Below are 12,914 nucleotides of genomic sequence, written 5' to 3'. Positions count from 1 at the left end.
TACTGTCACCTGCTTCTGGTATCCTTTTTCCCATAAATCCTGCCACATGGCCTAACACCATAGCAGATGGTGCATTACCATCTGGCTAATGTGCCAAATAGCTATCCAAAGGATCAGTCCACAGTAGACAGCCCAGCTGTCAGTGAAAATCACCAGAGGTGAAGGTTTATTATAGGCAGCTAGCTGTGAGGCTCTTAACTCTTTCCATTGGATGCTATGGCCTATACCTGTATCCATCCAAATAGTCTCAGTGGTCAGATGGAAGGCTATAGTCATCCACCTGGCAAGTTGGTCCCTGCTAGAACCATTAGTATACCAGGTATCCTCAAGGATGGGTGTCCACCCCTCCTGAAGGGACTGACTTCAGGTTCTGCTTGAGCCCCAGTTGCACCTGACTTTAGGGTTGTGTAGGTGACTGGATCTATGCCTTTCTACAGTTCTATTCTCAATATGCTGGTGCTAAAAGCACAGTGTTGTTGCAAGTAGGTACCCCACTTGGCCAGGGTGGAGGTTTGGGCTGTATCACTATGTGGTTTCATTGCCCAATCTCTTACCCATCCTGCAATGGGGTACATTGTCTTGACTGTAACTGGAGTTGTGGTCCTAATGCTCTCAGTGGCTAGGAGGGCAGTATATATAGCTGCCAACTGTTTCTCCACTGATTAGTAATGGACTTTAGCATCTTCCCACAATTGGAATCAAAACCCAATAGGTTGCTGTAAGCACTTTGTCCATTGCTACAAGCCCCATCCAAATCCTGCAGAGGTTATACAGATGTTAAGCTCACAGGGCCTGGTGGGGTCAAACACATTCAAGGCCTGTACTGCCTTGACAGGTCTTTTAGCTGTTACAAAAGCACCTTGGTGCCTGCTAAAGCCAACACCTGCTGCACATTAGAAGGGGACTAGTGGATTGCCAACCCACATGGGGTCTCCACTCCCCCACCTGTTTCTGTTAGGTTTTTTGGCCTTCCCTTATTCAACTGGAACAACAGGTCTTGGGGATCCTCTTCTCCCTCAGCTGCCTCTGCCATGTAATCTTGCAGCCACGCAACATGAGCACCAACCCTTTTATTGGTAGCTGCTGGGGTTGTTCATTTCAGTGACTGGGACCTCTGTTCTGGTTTAAGCTGCCACCAAAGTTCCAAAAAACTTCATTGGATATGCCATCTGATTTCTCCTTTTCTACCATGGTCACAATAAAATCTACCCATATTTGTGTTTGGGTAACCTTTATAAGCCAATTTCTCTTTTTAGTTGAGGGTAGGGTATGCTGCATGGATGGTAGCCCGTACACCTTTATGGTGCCATGTTGCTTCTACCTCCTCCAAATCTGCCAGCATCTGTGTAACAGTGTTGATAGGCTGCCTCACAAAGGTGATCAAGATAGCCACTAGTGACCCAAAAAGGGTTGACAGGGTGCTACAGAGAATAGGGTCCCTCATCCCTGCTGTAATACTTTTTCATCTGGCCCACGGGACATCAGGTTAAAAGAAGCATTCCTCATACCTAGTTTTTAGAGGACCAACTGCAACCCAGTATATGACTGCCAGTAACTCACAGCTTCTGGCAAGTCTCCAGCATTCTGCCAGACCTTACAAATGGCAGCCTTCACCCATAAGGTATAATTTTCTGGGTTTTCATGCCAGTTCTGAAGATGCTGCCTTGAGGAAGAATGTGGGCTAATGGCAGCTAATGTCTCCATCTCTGTTCTGGAGAGCATGATGCCATTCACCCCTATGTACCACAACCATAGCAACCAAGCTACCAAGGACTCAGTGGGTTTCTGCCTGAATTTCTCCCCTAACTCCATTAACTCTGTCTAAGTGTAGGGCTGGACCACAGAGTGCTCACTCAACTATTTGCAGAGGGGTTGTGTCTGCCCCTGCAGTACTTTTGGCTGCTGGGTTTTACCTTCTGGGTGATCACTGATGGGGCTCTGGGTCTGGTGACAGGTTCAGCCCAATCTCCCACCCCTTCAGAGGAGTCGGAGATGATTACTACTGCTGACTCAGAGTCACTCTACTGGCACAAATGCAGCTCCTTCTTCAGCAACAGCTTTGGCTCTTATGGCTGCTGGCTTTTGGCCTGAAGCTGAAACTGGAGCTCTTGTACCCACAGCTGTTTCTCTGACAATTGACACTACCAGCATTCAGCTTCTAGTGCAAACTGGATCTCTCAAACCTGCAATTTCTTCTCCATGAACTATTCCAGCTCCTGCTGTTGTTGGCACTCAGTGTCCAGCTTCCACCAGAGCTCTCAAACTCATGCAGCCTCTCACAAAGAGCTTTCAGTTTCTTCTCTCAGGGCTGTAAAATGTACTCGGCCCATGCCCCCCCCCCCTCCCCCAACAGGATAGCCACAGGAAACCATATTCTTAAGAACAACGATCACTCCTTTATTCCACTCTTCAAGTGTGTTGGTGACTCCATACCAATCTGATCCAAATGCTGCTCAGAGCACCAGATGTAATACCAGTCGTTGAGGCCAGGCAAATTCACATTGAATTTGGGCAGATGGTAGAGGAACTGTGGAGCTGAAAAGTGTTGGGCCGTTCCCATTTACTGGAGGCTCACAGAGACAGGCAAGTGAATAAGCAAAGGAAAACCGGTTTCTGCAGTGGAGGGTAAGGGATCAAAAACACCACCCCTTGTTGTGGCAGCTGAGGGAACCAGGGAACCATACCTTGTGGTGGTGGGAGAGTGATCTAGGAAAATCACTGAGGGAAAGCACCCATAGCTTTTCATAAAGACACACATGTGGCTTTCTGCCACGTGCTCACACTAATTGTGGAAAGTGCTTATAGACGGGGAACCAGTAAGCAAGCTTAACCACACTGTTTTCCCTACAATGAGAGAGAAAATATAGGTAGCATGTTAATAAATTAGTTGAAATAATTTAAACCCTAATTTCTACAGGTCTCATTGAAAATTAAATTATATAATTAATGGAGACTGATGGTGAAGTTCTAGAACCCAAAACCCAGAAAATTTTACATTTTAAATGAAAGAACACCAAAATGTATCAGTCTTTGTGTTTATAAGTTTAGGATTTTTCCTCTTTGACTCGAGAAAGACTTTAGAATCTGAAAACAGTTTCCAGAGTTGTATAGTATAGGAGACTTGGGATAGTATATAAAATTAGTATTTGAGACAAATGTTTAGGGTTATGGTCTACATAGATATGACCCTTTCTCTAATGTATCTAAAATTAATAATACTGTTTAGACTTATTTACAGAAATTTAATTTATTCTCATGTATACTTGGACCAAAACTCATGTCATTGACCAACAAAAAGAGACAAGACAAAGAAAGGCTAGCAGAAGAGTAAGAAATCTTATTTGCAGCAAATCTCAAATATACCCTTTCCTTTTTATTCTTTTTACCATAACTCAAGTTCAAGGTCTTATACTATACCCAATGTTGCCTACTAATGTTACTAAAGATGATAATAGCACAAACTAACATTTATTACGTGCTTACTATGTGGTACATATCAAGTGTTTTGCACGTGTTAACTTTTTTAATCCTTACAACCAACCTCAGAAGAAGGTAATATTTTTTTCTCTCATTAAATTTTGTTTTAATAGGTCTAAAAATTCTGTGACATATTTTTTTGGTTAAGTTGTTTCCATTAAAAAGTACTGATTTTAAAAAGTGCCACCCCCCCAAAGAAAAACAAATGGTCCACAAAACACTCTCTATTCCTTCTGAAGGTTTTTATAATGCATTGTAATCTCTAACCAGTCTTTTGCTATTAAACTTTAATGGTCCATTGAGATAAACAGCTTTGAGACCATTTTCCCACTACTGATTAAGACTAGTGTGGCAGGTATTGGGGATAATACTCATTTAGCCTTCTGAGCATTTGGGCAGCCTTGGTGTCTTTGTCAGCTCCAGCTGCCTTCTTGCCCACTGCTTTGATGACACTCACAGCAACTGTCTGTCTCATGTTACAAACAGCAAAATGGCTCAGAAGAGGATAGTCAGAAGCTCTTAACACACACGGGCTTGCCAGGAACCATATCGATGATGACAGCATCACCAGATTTCAAAAATCTGGGCCATCTTCCAACTTTTTCCCAGAATGATGATCAATCTTCTCCTTCAGCTCAGCAAATTTGCAAGCACTGTGAGCTGTGTGATAATCCAGCACAGGTGCATATCTGGCACTTATTTGGCTTGAATGGTTCAGAATAATCACCTGAGCTTTGAAGCCAGCTGCTTTCATTGGTGGGTCATTTTTGCTGTCACCAGCCACATTGCCATGATGAACATTTTTAAAAGACATGTTCTTGACATTAAAGCCCACATTGTCCGAAGAGCCTCATTCACTCAAAGCTTCATGGAGCATTTCAAAAGACTTCAGTTATTACTTTGACTGGAGCAAAGGTGATCACCATGCCTGGTTTGAGAACATGTCTTCACTTGATCCACAAGGACAGTACCAATACCACCAATTTTGTAGACATCCTGGAGGGGCAGATGCAGGGGCTTGCCACTTAGATAAATTGGTGGCAGGATGCAGTCCAGAGCTTCAAGCAGTCTGGTTTCACTGGCATTGTCATTGTTATGGGTGATTTTCCACCCCTTGAACTGAGGTATGTTAGCACTTGGCTCCAGCATGTATGTTGTCAACATTCCAACCAGATATTGGCACAAATGCTACTGTGTCAGGGTTGTAACCAATTTTTTTCTTTTTATTAATTGGATTTATTAGGATGACAATGGTTCACAAAGCCATACAGGTTTCAAGTGTACAATTCAATGTAACGCTATCTGCACACTGCTGCTTCCTCTGCTCCAAAGAAAGTCTGTTTCCATCCCCATTCCTCACCCCCTTGTCCATCTCCACCTTGCCTTCACTCCCTTTTCCTCTGTCTATTGCCACGCTGTTCTCTGTGGCCATGTGTTATGTATATATGCTTTTCGGCTAATCCCTTCACCTTTTCCATCTAGTCCCCTCTCCCTTTTCGCCTCTGACAGCTCTCAGTCTATTCCATGTGCCCATGCCTCTGTTTCTATTTTGTTCATCAGTTTATTGTGTTAATTAGATTGCACATATAAGTAATATCATATGGTATTTGTCTTTCTCTAATTGACTTATTTCACTTAGCATAATAATCTCAAGGTCCATTCATGCTGTTGCAAAAGGTAAGGTGCTGACTTTTAAAAAAAATTTTCTCATATCTCTTCATGCTGTAGGGAACTCAGTGGAATTCATTCTGTTAACACCAGCAATCATTTCACAACCAGTGTGTAAGTCAGAAGGGCATGCTTACAGGTCTGCCTATTCTTGGAGATAAGCTGCTTCAAATCCACCAACATTAGCAACAATAATCGGGACTACACTGTCAGCCTGAGATGTTCCTGTAAGCATGTTTTTGATAAAGTATGTCCTGAGGCATCAATGATGGTCATATAACATTCAGTCTCACATTTTCACAGGGAGCCATCAATGGTGATATCACGCTCCTGGTGAGCTTTCAATTCATCCAAGACTTAGGCATACTTGAAGAAGCCCTTCCCCATCTCAGCAGCCTTCTTCTCAAAATTTTTGATGATTCTTTTGTTGATACCATTACATTTGTAGATCAGATGGCCAGTAGTGGTAGACTTGCTGAAATCTATGTGTTTAATAACAATGATGTTGATATGAGTCTTTTCTTTTTCCATTTTGGTTTTGATATAATGGTGTTTTTCATGACATTTGTGTTCTGGCAGCAAACCCATTGTGAAAAAGCTAATATGTATTTTTTAATTGAAGTAACATTGGTTTAGAACATTATATAAGTTTCAGGTGTATATTATAATTCCAACTCTCACTACCAAAGATCTAGTTTGCATTTTTCATCATATAATTTACCCCCTTTACCCATTTTGCTCTCTCTCTACTCCCCTTCCCCTCTGGTAACCACCAGTCTAAGGTCTGCATTTTTTTTTCAGAGACAGAGAGAAACAGACAGAGACAGACAGACAGGAAGGAAAAGAGATGAGAAGCATCAACTCATAGTTGTGGCACCTTAGTTATTCATTGATTGCTTTCTCATATGTGCCTTGACTGGAGGGAACCAGCTAAACTAGTCACCTCTTGCTCAAGCCAGTGACCTTGGGCTTCAAGCCAGCGACCATGTGGTCATGTCTATGATTCCATGCTCAAGCCGGCAACTCTGTGCTCAAGCTGGTGAGCCTGCCCTTAAGCCGGCAACATTGGGGTTTCAAACCTGGGTCACCAGCATCCCAGGCTAACTCTATCCACTCACTGCACCACCACTTGGTCAAGCGACTGCATTTTTTTTAATTCCATGAGTAAAATCATACAATATATGTCTTTCTCTGACTTACTTCAGTTAGCATAAAACCCTTAAGTTCTATCCATGTTGTTTCAAATAGCAAGATTTCATTTTTTATGGCTTAGTTATAGATATGTATATATATCACAGTTTTAAATCCATTCATCTGTCTATAGACACTTAGGTTTAGGTTGTTTCTATATCTTGCATATTGTTCATTTTAGATCTATGTTGAGAGAAAGAGGGGGGAGAAGCAGAAAGTATCAACTCATAGTAATTGCTTCTGTATGTGCCTTGACCAGGCAAGCTCAAGGTTTCAAACTGGTGACCTTAGCATTTCAGGTCAATGCTTTATCCACTGTGCCACCACAGGTCAGGCTATATCTTAGATATTATAAATAATGCTGCTATGAACATGAAGCTCATATATATATTTAATTAGCATTTTTTTAAAATAATTTTATTTTTTTAATGGGGTGACATCAATAAATCGGGATACATATATTCAAAGATAACAAGTCCAGGTTATCTTGTCGTTCAATTATGTTGCATACCCATCACCCAAAGTCAGATTGTCCTCTGTCACCTTCTATCTAGTTTTCTTTGTGCCCCTCCCCCTCCCCCTTTCCCTCTCCCTTTCCCCGCTCCCCCCCCCCCCGTAACCACCACATTCTTATCAATGTCTCTTAGTTTCACTTTTATGTCCCACCTACGTATGGAATAATGCAGTTCCTGTTTTTTTCTGATTTACTTATTTCGCTTCGTATCATGTTATCAAGATCCCACCATTTTGCTGTAAATGTTCCGATGTCATCATTTCTTATGGCTGAGTAGTATTCCATAGTGTACATGTGCCACATCTTCCTTATCCAGTCATCTATTGATGGGCTTTTTGGTTGTTTCCATGTCCTGGCCACTGTGAACAATGCTGCAATAAACATGGGGCTGCATGTGTCTTTACGTATCAATGTTTCTGAGTTTTTGGGGTATATACCCAGTAGAGGGATTGCTGGGTCTTAAGGTAGTTCTATTTTCAGTTTTTTGAGGAACCACCATACTTTCTTCCATAATGGTTGTACTACTTTACATTCCCACCAACAGTGGATGAGGGTTCCTTTTTCTCCACAGCCTCTCCAACATTTGCTATTACCTGTCTTCCTAATAATAGCTAATCGAACAGGTGTGAGGTGGTATCTCATTGCCATTTTGATTTGCATTTCTCTAATAGCTAAAGAAGATGAGCATAGCATCTTTTCATATATCTGTTGGTCATTTGTATTTCTTCCTGGGAGAAGTGTCTGTTCATATCCTCTTCCCATTTTTTTATTGGATTGTTTGTTTGTTTGTTGTTCAGTTTTATGAGTTCTTTGTATATTTTGGATATTAGACCCTTATCTGAGCTGTTGTTTGAAAATATCATTTCCCATTTAGTTGGCTTTCTGTTTATTTTGTTATCAGTTTCTCTTGCTGAGCAAAAACTTCTTAGTCTGATGTAGTCCCATTCATTAACTTTTGCCTTCACTTCTCTTGCCATTGGAGTCAAATTCATAAAATGCTCTTTAAAACCCAGGTCCATGAGTTGAGTACCTATGTCTTCTTCTATGTACTTAATTGTTTCAGGTCCTATGTTTAGATATTTGATCCATTTTGAGTTAATTTTAGTACAGGGGGACAAACTGTAGTCCAGTTTCATTCTTTTGCATGTGGCTTTCCAGTTTTCCCAACACCATTTATTGAAGAGGCTTTCTTTTCTCCATTGTGTGTTGTTGGCCCCTTTATCAAAAATTATTTGACTATATATATGTGGTTTTATTTCTGGACTTTCTATTCTGTTCCATTGGTCTGAATGTCTATTTTTCTGCCAATACCATGCTGTTTTGATTGTCATGGCCCTATAATAGAGTTTGAAGTCAGGTATTGTAATGCCCCCAGCTTCATTCTTTTTCTTTAGGATTGCTTTGGCTATTCGGGGTTTTTTATAGTTCCATATAAATCTGATGATTTTTTGCTCTATTTCTTTAACAAATGTCATTGGAAGTTTGATGGGAATTGCATTAAATTTGTATATTGCTTTGGGTAATATAGCCATCTTGATTATATTTATTCATCCTAGCCAAGAACAAGGTATATTCTTCCATCTCATTATATCTTTTTCGATTTCCCTTAACAATGGTTTATACTTTTCATTATATAAGTCCTTTACATTCTTTGTTATGTTTATTCCTAAGTATATTATTTTTTTGTTGTTGCAATCGTGAAGGGGATTATTCTTTTGAGTTTGTTCTCAATTGTTTCATTGTTGGCATATAGAAAGGCTATTTACTTCTGTATGTTAATTTTGTATCCTGCGACCTTACTGTATTGGCTTATTGTTTCTAGTAGTCTTTTTGTGGATTCTTTGGGGTTTTCGATGTATAGGATCATATCATCTGCAAAAAGTGATACCTTTACTTCTTTTCCGATATGGATGCCTTTTATTTCTTTGTCTTGTCCGATTGCTCTGGCTAGAACCTCTAGTACCACATTAAATAAGAGTGGAGAGAGTGGACCACCCTGTCTTGTTCCTGATTTAAGGGGGAAAGCCTTCAGTTTAGTGCCATTTAATATGATGTTAGCTGATGGTTTATCATATATGGCCTTTATCATGTTGAGATATTTTCCTTCTATACCCATTTTGTTGAGAGTCTTAAACATAAAATTGTGTTGTATTTTATCATAAGCCTTTTCTGTGTCTATTGATAAGATCATGTGGTTTTTGTTCTTTGTTTTGTTGATATGGTGTATTACGTCAACCGTTTTACGTATGTTGAACCATCCTTGAGATTCTGGGATGAATCCCACTTGATCATGATGTATTATTTTTTTAATATGTTGTTGTATTCAATTTGCTAGTATTTTGTTTAGTATTCTAGCATCTGTATTCATTAGAGATATTGGTCTGTAGTTTTCTTTTTTTGTGCCAACCTTGCCTGGTTTTGGTATGAGGGTTATGTTGGCCTCATAAAATGTGTTTGGAAGTATTGCTTCTTCTTCAATTTTTTGGAAGACTTTGAGTAGAATAGGAACCAAGTCTTCTTTGAATGTTTGATAAAATTCACTGGTATAGTCGTCAGGGCCTGGACTTTTATTTTTGGGGAGGTTTTTAATGGCTTTTTCTATTTCTTCTCTACTAATAGGTCTGTTTAGGCTTTCTGCTTCTTCTTGACTCAGTCTAGGAAGGTTGTATTTTTCTAGTAATTTGTCCATTTCTTCTAGGTTGTTGAATTTAGTGGCATAAAGTTTTTCATAGTATTCTACAATAATTCTTTGTATATCTACGGTGTCCGTGGTGATTTCTCCTCTTTCATTTTGGATTTTGTTTCTATGAGTTCTTACTCTTTTTTCCTTAGTAAGTCTTGCCAAGGGTTTGTCAATTTTGTTGATCTTTTCAAAGAACCAGCTCCTTGTTCTATTAATTTTTTCTATAGTTTTTCTGTTCTCTATTTCATTTATTTCTGCTCTGATTTTTATTATCTCCTTTCTTCGGCTGGTTTTGGGTTGTCTTTGTTCTTCTTTTTCTAGTTTTAAGGTGTGAAGTTAAGTGGTTCACTTGGGCTCTCTCTTGTTTGTTCATATATGCCTGAAGTGATATGAACTTCCCTCTTATCACTGCTTTTGCTGCATTCCATAGATTCTAATATGTCGTATTGTCATTTTCATTAGTCTGTATATATCTTTTGATCTCTGCACTTATTTCTTCTTTGACCCATTCATTTTTTAAAAGTATGTTGTTTCCACATTTTTGTGGGATTTTTTCCCTCTTTTTTGCAGTTGAATTCTAGTTTCAAGGCTTTATGATCAGAAAATATGCTTGGTACAACTTCGATTTTTCTGAATTTGCTGATGTTGTTTTTGTGGCCCAACATATGGTCAATTCTTGAGAATGATCCATGTACACTGAGAAAAATGTATACTCAGTCACTTTGGGATGAAATGTCCTGTAGATGTCTATTATATCCAGGTGCTCTAGTGTTTTGTTTAAGGCCACTATATCTTTGTTGATTCTCTGTTTGGATGACCAATCTAGAGCCATCAGCGGTGTATTGAGTTCTCCAACTATGATTGTATTTTTGTCAGTTTTTGTTTTGAGGTCAATAAGTAGCTGTCTTATATATTTTGGTGCTCCTTGGTTTGGTGCATATATATTAAGAATTGTTATGTCTTCTTGATTCAGTGTCCCCTTAGCCATTATGAAATGGCCATTTTTGTCTCTGAGTACTTTTGTTGTCTTGTAGTCAGCATTATCAGATATGAGTATTGCTACGCCTGCTTTTTTTTGGATGTTATTTGCTTGGAGTATTGTTTTCCAGCCTTTCACTTTGAGTTTGTTTTTATCCTTGTTACTTAGATGAGTTTCCTGTAGGCAGCATACAGTTGGATTTTCTTTTTTAATCCATTCTGCTACTCTGTGTCTTTTTATTGGTGAGTTTAATCCGTTTACATTTAGTGTAATTATTGACACTTGTGAGTTCCCTATTGCCATTTTATATCTTGCTTTCTGTTAGTTTTGTATCTTGTTTGATCCTTCTCTTTCATTTTTTTATCTGTTGTTTTTAATTGGTTGTATTCCATACATCTTTCCACTGTTGCTATCTTTTTTATCTCATGTGCTTCTGTGGTGGTTTTTTCAATGGTGGTTACCTTTAGGTAATGAAAAGGGTTCCTACCCTGTTCATTGTAGCGCACTATTTTGTGAGTACTTTTGCACTCCATCGTCCTTTGCTACTGTTAATCTCCATCCTCTCCCCCCTTTCTTTTTGTTGTTGTCACAGTTTAAATTTGGTTTTATTGTGTTCTTCTTGGAGCTTTTACTTGTGGCTTTGTTTTTTTTTTGTTCTTTGAATCTGATTGGAGAACCCCCTTTAGTAATTCCTGGAGTGGGGGTTTTCTGATGATAAATTCCCTCATCTTTTCTGTATCTGTGAATGTTTTTATTTCTCCTTCATATTTGAAGGATAGCTTTGATGGGTATAGTATTCGTGGCTGAAAGTTCCTCTCTTTCAGGACTTTAAATATTGGGGTCCACTCTCTTCTAGCTTGTAGAGTTTCTGCTGAGAAATCTGATGATAATCCAATGGGCCTTCCTTTATATGTTGTATTCTTCTTGTCCCTGGCTGTCTTGAGAATTTTTTCTTTGCCATTGGTTTGTGCCAATTTTATTATGATGTGCCTTGGAGTAGGTTAGTTGGGGTTAAGAAAACTCGGAGTTCTGTTTGCTTCATGAATTTGAGGCTTTAGTTCTTTCCACAGGCTTGGGAAGTTCTCATCTATTATTTGTTTGAGTATGTTCTCCATTCCATTTTCTCTCTCTTCTCCCTCTGATATACCTATTATTCTTATGTTATTCTTTCTGATGGAGTCAGATAATTCCTGTAGGGCTATCTCATTTTTTTTTTAATTTTTGAGTCTCTTTCTTCCTCTCTCTGTTGTGCCTCAAGTTGCTTGTCTTCTATTTCACTAATCCTCTCTTCTATCTGACCTGTTCTATTAGCCAAGCTTGTTACCTCGTTTTTCAGCTCGTGAATTGAGTTTTTCATCTCTGTTTGATTTGTTTTTATAGTTTCAATTTCCTTGGACATATATTCTTTGTGTTCATTGAGTTGTTTTCTGAGCTCCCTAAATTGCCTTTCTGTGTTTTCTTGTATATCTCGGAGGATTTTTAGGATTTCTATCTTGAAATCTCTGTCATTTAGCTCCAAGTTTCCAATATATGAATATTTTTCTCCATAGATTTTTCCTCATCTAGCTGTGTTACCTCTTTTTCTTTTGTATTCATGATATTCGATTTTCTCTTCCTTAATGGCATCTGAGGGTGGTTTTGTTGATAGTATTAATGAGATTTAATAAAGAATAAAAAGTTAAAAAATAAGAAATCGAAAAGAGTTGTTTTTTTTAAAAAAAATCAATAATTAAATAAATAAAAATAAAATAAAATTTTTTAAAAAAGGAAATTATTCTTCCCTTCCTTTTTTCCTCTCCTCTCCTGTCCCCTCTTTCTTGAGAAAATCTTGTGGCGAACTGTGAATTATAACAAACAATGCCTGTAATGGAGGGCCTGAATTGGGGAAAAGTAATAAAGAAGCAAGAAAAAGAAAAAAAAAAAGAAAAAAGTAGGGGGTATAGACCCACAAATAGCAAATAAGGAAAAAATTTGGGTCAAGAATAAAATGATTTGCTTTTAGGTGTTGGTTGACTAAGAGTTATGATGAGAGGAATAAGAGGGAAACAGAAAAATGGGGGGACAAATTAAAAAATTACTACTGTATTTAGTGGAACAGGAACTAGATAAAATGGAGAGCCAGGGATTGGAGCACTGCTAGTGAGTTAAAAAGGTGAAGTAAAAACCCCCCAAAATGCCACAAACATAAGTTTGAGTCCCAGATAAGATAATTTGTTTGTTATTGAGGTTTGAATGAGAGGAGATGTAAAGGAGAAAGGAAGAAACTAATATAGAGGGAGAAAAGAAAGAGAGAGAGAGAGAAAAAGAGGGAACCACTAAAAGAAGAAAAAAGAAAAAAGAGGAGAGAGAGAAAGAGAGAGAGAGTTAAGGGTTTTGGAGTGCAACCCTTATAGAGAGAAAAG

The 12,914-nt window shown here is 38.7% G+C and overlaps 1 pseudogene; it reads right to left on the bottom strand.

Annotated features, from left to right (window-relative positions):
* Positions 1–3,820: 3,820 nt before the first annotated feature.
* On the bottom strand, positions 3,821–5,676 carry LOC136377085 (elongation factor 1-alpha 1 pseudogene; annotated as a pseudogene).
* Positions 5,677–12,914: the final 7,238 nt, after the last annotated feature.

The sequence above is a fragment of the Saccopteryx leptura genome, chromosome 6 (genome assembly GCF_036850995.1).
Source record: "Saccopteryx leptura isolate mSacLep1 chromosome 6, mSacLep1_pri_phased_curated, whole genome shotgun sequence".
Classification (NCBI taxonomy): Eukaryota; Metazoa; Chordata; class Mammalia; order Chiroptera; family Emballonuridae; genus Saccopteryx; species Saccopteryx leptura.
This window is presented reverse-complemented; position numbering and strand designations above follow the sequence as displayed.